Raw genomic sequence first — 9589 nt, forward strand, 5'->3', positions numbered from 1 at the left:
TAGAAACTAGAGGATGACAAATTTCAGGATCTGATCCGTGAGTCTGAGTTTCTATGGACACTGTGATGGACTTAGCTAACTCCGAGTTTTTTATAAAGGGAGAAATGTATGGGCTGACAGAAACAGCTGAGAGAGGAAGGGTTTATTTCTGCTGTTTCCATTGTTTTAAACATCTGTGCATGGTCAGAACATCATGGTAGTGAGAGCATGGGGAAGAAGAGACTTCATCATCTCCCAGAAGGGAACAGTGGAGGAGGATACAGGAAGAAACCAGAGACAATTATTCCAAGCAATTGCCCTCTCTAGTTACTTACCCCCTCCAACGAAGTCCCATCTCCTGAAGTTTCTAGACCCTAACAGATTAACATCAGCTCACAGAAAACAAGTATTCAACACATGACTGTGGGCACATTCCATATTCAAACCATAAAAAGGTATTCCTAATATCACTCCCAAGTATTGGCTTCCTTCTCCTTCAGTCCAGTTGCAACTCACCAATCACCTCCTGAGGGAAACTCTCTGAACTCCACAGATCCTTTGGGTAAGTCTCTTAGGACAATCGTTTCTTGGGCTTTTTCTCACACTGGCATGCTTCTAGTATTATGTGATTGTTACATGTCTCTATTACAATATTGTGTACTTATCTTTCTTATTACATCCCCCAGTCCTTAAACTACATAGGCACTCAAAATTAATTGCTGGATATGTGAATGAATTAATGAGTGAGTGGATGGATAGATGGATGGATAGAGGCAGGGATGAATCAGAAAAACAAGTCTTGGTAAAGCTGAGAAGATATCAGACCCCCCCCCGTATTATTGGTGAAATTATTAAGTATTACAGCCTCTATAGGAAAAAAGATTGGGAAGTCCATCGAAATACTAAATGTAAGGTCACCATGTGACCCACTAACTCTACTCCTAGATTAATGCCCAATATACTCCCTCCACAAAACCTTTCCTATGAATGTTCATAGTAGCATTATGCATAGTTAGCAGACAACAGTAAAAATAAAACTGTACGTGTAAACTCCACTAAGAAACAGGCAAACAAAATACGTTCTATCCACATGGCACCATTCTCTTTCACAAGGGGAAAGTACTCCATATCACAACACGGTTAACCTTGTGCCAACATTTCATGCAGTATAAGGGGCCAGTTACAAAAGCCATAGGTTATACGATTCCATTTATCTAAAATATCCAGAACAGCCAATCCAAAGAGACAGCAGATGGGTAGTCACCAGGGGCAGAGGCAGGAGACAGTGTGGGGTTAGAGAGATAAAGCGTTTCTCTCAGAGTGAGAGAGGGGCTCTGGGATGTGGTGATGAGAATGGTTTCACAACCTGTGAAAGGGTGAACATATGATGTCCACCTGAGTCCCAGTGGTGTTTGGTCATGAAACATATAACACCCAGAGCAATCCCTAATGTAAGCTGTGGGCTGTGAGTCACAACATGGTAGGTCCATCGCTTTCGCCAAATACATCACTCTAGTACAGGACACTGAAGATGGGGGAGGCTGTGTGAGAGTGGAGCCAGAAAGGGCATGGGAAATCGCAGTAGCTTCTACTCAATGTTGACTCAACGTAAAACTATATATACATATATACTGGGTCTATTCTTTTGACTGATGAATGCCCAGGCCCAAGTGAGACATCTATATCAGCAGCCCTCTAAGTTTCGGGAAACATGTCAGAAGACAGAGCAGAAAGAATAAAACGAGCTACAGATGGAGAGAAAGGGGTGGGGTTCTGTAAAAGGTTGTCTTTGCTGCAGCTCTGGTCACCGGCACAAGATCTGCACAAGTTTGAGCCAATGACATAAGTACTCATCCCAACAGGCACCATTGATTTGGTTCAGTGTGTTAGAGACAAGGAGGAGAGGACACTAAGAATGAAAGGGGACATTCACAGGGTGTTTAGAAGTCATGAGAACAGCGAGCAGGGGTTGCGAATAAGCCAGGTACACGGAATGCATCCATAGAATTGCCAAAGAATAAGCAAAACGTTCCTTTTAAAAGTTCACTTTCAAAAATAATGAGATCTATGGCAAGCAAATAACTGCTTGGTAAAACAGTCGTTTCATAAAAGAACGAATGGATAATGCGCCAGAACTTGTCTGCCAAATGACCAGACTCTGTTCCACACCAGGATCCTATGATCAGGCAGACGGAGCTCACTGGGACCCACACAAGCCCTTTGGCCATTTGCTCAAGTCTCCCCTTTGGGGCGTTAAGATCCCTACTGGAATCAAGGACCCTCTACCAATTCTTGTCACACACACACACACACACACACACACACACACACACACACACACACTCTAGGCAGTTGGGCTTTGAATGTGTTAGTAATGAACCGTTTGGGCTTCTGTCCCCAGAAATAATAATATTGCACCTTCAGCAAAGTCTCTTGCACAGCTTGTCAAGCTGCTCCACAGTACAGCTGTTGGTGGCATGTATGCTAGAAAAGGATGGAATCACGCATTGTCCTAGCACATCCTTGATTGCCTCTTGTCTAGGCCAAAAAGCACAAAGCTTAGTTTTGCACACATACACAAAATAAATCCAACACAAACATTACCCCCACACTTCTACCCATTCCCTACCAGCCACTCCAACAGCTCTGCAATCCTAAACATTTGTAGGTAAAGGACACATGGGCCCAGCACAGAATCTTATCAGAAAGGGATTCAAAGCCAAGACTCCTGAGCCCCATGCCTGGATAAGGCTGATGCAGGAGGATTGCAAGTCTTTGGCATGGATGGGCAGCTCAGTGAGATCCTGTCTGAAATAGTAAATAGGGGATTGAGGATAAGTAAACTATTTGATTAGCATGTATAAATAAGGCACTGGATTCAATCTTCAGTGCTGAAATAAATGGACAAAAAAAGAAGGGAGAGAGGGAGAGAGGGAGGGAGGGAGAGGGAGGGAGGGAGAGAGGGAGAAAAGGAGGAAGGGAGGGAGGGAAGGAGGGAAGGAAGGGGATTGAAGATGAAATCAAACTAAGGTTTGTAGAGAACTGGACAGGAAAGTCTATAGACAGCTTCTGCATGTAATCTGTGAAATATGTCTACACTCATGCGTCATTCTGTACCATGTGCCCTTGGAAACATACAGGAACATGAGTTTGAAAGATTATATGAATGAACTAGCAATTGCTTAGATGTTTTTAAGAAGCAGAAGATAGGCCTTTATCCTGAACATAACTTTCTTTAGAAAGAAAGAAAGAAAGAAAGAAAGAAAGAAAGAAAGAAAGAGAGAAAGAGAGAGAGAAAGAGAGAGAGGAAGAAAGAGAAATGTATCTTCAGCTACTTTTCTTTTTTTTTTGTTTTTCGGAGCTGGGGACCGAACCCAGGGCCTTGCGCTCGCTAGGCAAGCGCTCTACCGCTGAGCTAAATCCCCAACCCCTCTTCAGCTAAGTCTAATACCAGTTTGACAACAACCAGGCAGAATAATCTGCCTGTCCATCAGCATCCTACCACCTGCAAATCTTCCTTTACCCAGTCATTGACCAAGTAACCTAGAAGTTACTCCTACAAGTTGGCTCCTTGATACTGGCGGAGAGCACTGTATCTAACTATTTACTTTGTTTCTTTTTACCATTAGTTAGTCCACTAAATTAGGCTCTTCTTTGGATTTTAATCGTAACATCCCTCTTCCTGGTTTGAATTTAATATAAAGAGGCAGGTAGCTACCTTCCAGTGCATTCTCTCTTTTTTGGGCAAGTGCCACATTTGGGGGAGGTGTCAGTGAATTTCTGCCCAACCTGTTCTTGTTTGCTCTGTATATTCAGATCCCTTGATTCACGAGACCAGAGAACAATGGTGTGAAGTGGGGTTTAGGCACCACGGGCTGACACACAGGACTCTACAATGCTAACATCTCATTAGAGTCTGTCTTTCCAGCAGTTCTACCACCTGTGAAATTAGAAACTGGGTGGCAGAGGAAATGGGGCAGAGGTATTTCATTTGCAGTGAAAATTCTGCATCGTCCCCAAACCAATGGGTGCGACACGATTTCAGGAGGAACAGATGGGTGCCTGCAAGCACGGGGCCTTGGATGCTTAGGGGAGGAGGGTGCTTCAGCCAAACCTCCTGGGGAAGTCCATCTGGCCCAGACCATGATAATGCACCCCAGGAGGAAATGAGAAGAGGTCTGAAGATGCCTGCAGTTCCGGGAGGTGCAGTGAGAGGCGGTGCTTATGTAAGGGACAAACATTTTCATTGGCTGGGAGTTTGTTAGGATCTTGATGGTGACCAATTGACTCTCTCGGGGAAAGAAAGAAGAAAGAAAATACAGCTCTGCCCCGGGGAAACAACTAGGAATCTGATCCACCTTCTTGGTGGTTGTACACCATGTTTGTAACCCCCAGAGTGGCCCAGCTAGGCATCTGCATAATGGAAGGTTGACAGTCCCGGTTCTGTGAGCTTGGGATTATAATAGGGACACATCCGAGGACAATGCTCAGTGGGCATTCAATTCTCACAAGCTGCTTGCTCTTCTTTTTCACAGAAGGGTTTTCCACACCACAAGGTATTAAGTCTCCGCCACCCTAAATTCCTTAGCTTTGCAAAACTTTGACTAACACTGTGGTGGGACCATTCTCTTCCTGCAACACGCTTTGGAGTGCACACATTCCCAAGTAGAAAGGATGGTAGTGTAGCTGTCCGAGATATCAAGAGGGAAGGTTAACGAAGGCCTTGGACAGTTCTCAAGTTGTTTTTTTTTTTTTCTTCTCCAAAGACCTTTGGTTAGTGAGTTGTGTCTGTTGATATTTTTACATTTAGAAATTCAAACCGGCACAATTTGAAGCTTAGTCATCAGTGCATACAAAACACCGAATCATTACATGTTCACCTACATAATGCAACTTCATTTAAAAAATAACAGTGGGGGCTAAAGAGGTGTTGCAGTGGTTAAAAACACTTGCTGCTTTTGTAGAGGGTCTGGGTTTAGTTCCTAGCACCCATGTAGGGCAATTCACAACTGCCTATGACTCCAACTCCAGGAATATGACACACCCTTCTGGCATGTACAGGATCCTACACTGACATGCACATCCAGACACACACACACACACACACACACACACATACACACACTCACACACATATACACACATACACACATACATCACACATACATACACACACATATATACAAACACATATATACAAACACATACATACACATGCACACATACATATACACACACATACACACAAACACACACACATGCACACACACACATACACACACTCACACACATATACACACATACCCACATACATCACACATACATTCACACACATATATACACACACATATATACAAACACATACATACACATGCACACATATATATACACACACATACACACAAACACACACACATGCACACACACACATACACACACTCACACACATATACACACATACCCACATACATCACACATACATTCACACACATATATACACACACATATATACAAACACATACATACACATGCACACATACATATACACACACATACACACAAACACACACACATGCACACACACACATACACACACTCACACACATATACACACATACCCACATACATCACACATACATTCACACACATATATACACACACATATATACAAACACATACATACACATGCACACATACATATACACACACATACACACAAACACACACACATGCACACACACACATACACACACTCACACACATATACACACATACACACATACATCACACATACATACACACACATATATACAAACACATACATACACATGCACACATACATATACACACACATACACACAAACACACACACATGCACACACACACATACACACACTCACACACATATACACACATACACACATACATCACACATACATACACACATATATACACACACATATATACAAACACATACATACACATGCACACATACATATACACACACATACACAGAAACACACACACACATACACACATACATACACTCACACACATATACACACATACACACATACATCACACATACCTACACACACATATATACAAACACATACATACACATGCACACATACATATACACACACATACACACAAACACACACACATGCACACACATACACACATACATACACTCACACACACATACACACATACATCACACATACATACACACACATATATACGCACACATACATATACACACACATACACACAAACACACACACATAGTTTAAAACAATTTAAAAAAAAAACAACAGTTTCTGAGACAATGCTAACTTAGTGATGTGACTACTATTTTAAGTCTTTTAGGTGCCCCTTAAAAGAGAACAGATTCTCACCTCACTTCCCGCATTTAAACTGTTGTTGTCATTATCACTGTCAGTTAAAGTGCAAGATGACACTTAAAATGCACAGAAATAGAAAAGAATAAATGACATTAATAACTTTCTCGGATAACAGGAAGAGTATTTTTGATACTACATTGAAACTCAACAAGGAGTATTTCTCAAAGGTTAGTTGCATCGTGGAACCTGAAGAAAGATAGCAATATACATTTTTGTACTCTATTTAATTGGAACTCATTGGCTCAGCTTGCATTTTAAATGGGCCTTTTAGTACATTATGCTCTGGTCATTTGGAAAATATGGGCTCCTTATATCATAGGAATACTTCTCAAGTCTTTCCACATTGCATTAATATCTTTTTTTTTCTTTAAATCTGCTAATACTTCCAATCTCATCCCCCAAATATTTGAGCTCTCAAAAGCAAGGGGGCTCACAGTTACAAAACATAAAATTTCCCAAGTTCTACTTGTCTCTTAAAGGTTAGGCTCTCAGCACGGGCAGCAGGAGTGTCAGTTGTTCTCCTGAAGTGACAGGCTCGTTGATTCTTTTCCCACAGACCGTCTGCCAAACAACCCAAGTCTGAAGAGTCATAATTTGCCTGTCAGTTGCTCTTCCAAGTGAAAATGGTGTTCCGTAAATAAATAGCAAGTTCAGCTCACAGCTCAGCCACGGCCGGAGTGGTTGGCTCAAGCCAATCACCGTGCTGTACTCTGCACAGAAGGGTTTTCTGTATGTGCTCATCTTCTCAGACCCCAAATACTAAAAGATGTGGACGTGGAGGTGGAGAGTGATCTCTTGAGTTCCTTTTCCTTTTAATTGTGACAATGGCTTATATGCACGGGCACTGATGCTGGGAAGCTGCATGGGGTGCCCGCAGAATGACTCGCTGTGGCTTTTGCACCATCAAGACAAAAGTAATCACATCTTTATATTATTAAGACAATAGTTTTTCTCTCAAAGACCCCCTTTTGTTGCAGGCATTCCAACTGTCCTCTCGTTTGTTTGTTTGTTTGTTTGTTTGTTTGTTTGTTAAAGAATATGCTTATTGAAAAGATGACTCAGGGTAGACATTTAAGATATTCATAGAAAAATGGATTTATGATCAAAGCCATGATTTAGGGATTTGGGTAGACTTTCTAAACTGTTTTCTGTGCCCTGGATGTAAGTAGTTAGATAAGTAGGTGTGTGTGTGTGTGTGTGTGTGTGTGTGTGTGTGTGTGTGTGTATACATGTGAATGTGAGCATATGCACAAGTGAATTGTGTATGTGTATGTATGCATGTATTATATATGTGAGTGTGTGTACATGTGAATATGTATATGTATATATGTGTGTATATATGTGTGTGTATACATGTGAATGTGTATATGTATATGTGTGGTGTGTGTGTGTTTAATATAGCCTATACATACTGTCTTGATGGCTTCTGTTTTACTGCTATCATGATGTAGTAGGCATCCTTTAGCAGAATAATCTAAACCTTGGCTCATGACAGCTCATATCTCATACCTAAATAATTTGGATGGAGAACAGGACTCCCACTTCATTGAGAGATTCAAATACACCACCACACTCACAGTCTCCCAAATTAATGCTGCTCTCTTGTCTTTCTGAGACAGCAGGAAGTGACTGTGATGTTACAGTATCCTGTAATATTCCCCCCCAAGGAAGTAACCTAGGCAATGTAAGATTATCACTATTGGTCATGACCTGACTATGTATACCCCCACATACGCTCATGATGTAAGTGCCTGGTCACCAGATGGTGGCATCCTTTTGAGAAAGTGTGGCAACTTTAGGGGCTGGAGGGAACAGGTTACTAGGGCATGTCTTTGGTGGCACAAATTATCCCTGGCTGTCTCATCTTTTGCACCCCAACCTGCCAGCATGTGAAATAAACTGTTCCTACTATACCTTCCCCACTAGGCATGTTTGACTCACAGCTCATGGGGCACGTGCAGCCAAGGCTAGCTATGGCTGCAGCCCAACATATCATCATAAGCTTCCTTAAAACACTTTGAGAATTTGGGAGATTATGTTGCTGCTGCTGCTGCTGTTATTGCTGTTGTTGTTATTGCTGCTGTTATTGTTGTGGTTGTTGTTGCTGCTGCTGCTGTTGTGGTTGTTGCTGCTGCTGCTGCTGCTGCTGCTGTTGTTGTTGTTGTTGTTGTTGTTGTTGTTGTTACCTCCAATGCATGGATCTGAAGAATGGACATTACAGGTGACAAAATTATACTTTAATGTCAGAAGGTTAGGTGGTTAGACATGCCTGAATCCCTCTGAAATCATGGCCCAAAGTAACTCTATGCTTTTAAGTTGGGTATTGGGTATTCCAGCCCTCATGAGAGCCGCACAAGAGTCTGAGGAAAAAGTAACTCCTTGCTATGGGCAAGGATGAGGCACCCTACAGAGAAAAGCTTCAGAGACATGAGGTGGCTGATAGGTTTATTAGAAGGAGAGCATTCATTCTGTCGGCGAAGATGGTGGAGAGAGGAAGAGACTGTCATAATCATAGGGGGTAGACAGGCTGGCATGTGACTGCCATGTTTCATCTGGGTCACAGAGAGTGGAGGCAGAGAGGAGCAGGTGAAAGGCAAGCTAGAAGAGATTAACAGCAGACATCTAACCATAAATACTAAAGGCAGAGATCAGAGGTTCGGCCTTTATCCAGAGAGGAAGGAAGGCCACGGAAAGGATTCCCTAAAGCCAGAGTGGTGAAAATTAAAGAAATTTCCCATTGACCACAGTATGGAGGAGGATTGGAAGGGACTGGGTGGAGACAACATGGGAAAAAAGATTGGGTCCACTGTGTCCACTTGCCTGAGAAGAATAAGAAATCTGAAGGAAGGCAGTGGTGTGGCTCAGGGCAGGTGTCTAAGGATGACCAGATCGCAACCCTTTCCCTGGACAGGCCATCAGAACTATAAATCAAAAATCAACACTAAAAAAAAAGTCCTGGGTAGCTATTTCAGTCAATACAGTACTTGTGGGTAATCAAGACGACCTGAGTTTTCCCAGAAGCCACTTTGAAAGACCTAGGTGTGGTGGGATCCTATTGTAATCCAAGAACTGGGGAGACAGAGCTAGGAAAATCCCTGGATCTCACTCACTGGACAGCCAGCCTACACTAATTGGTTATCTCCAGACCAAGGAGAGACCCTGGCTCAAAAGCAAAGAAGAAAGGTTCTGAATGACAATAAAGA

The sequence above is a fragment of the Rattus norvegicus genome, chromosome 19, assembly GCF_036323735.1.
Source record: "Rattus norvegicus strain BN/NHsdMcwi chromosome 19, GRCr8, whole genome shotgun sequence".
NCBI classification, from domain to species: Eukaryota; Metazoa; Chordata; class Mammalia; order Rodentia; family Muridae; genus Rattus; species Rattus norvegicus.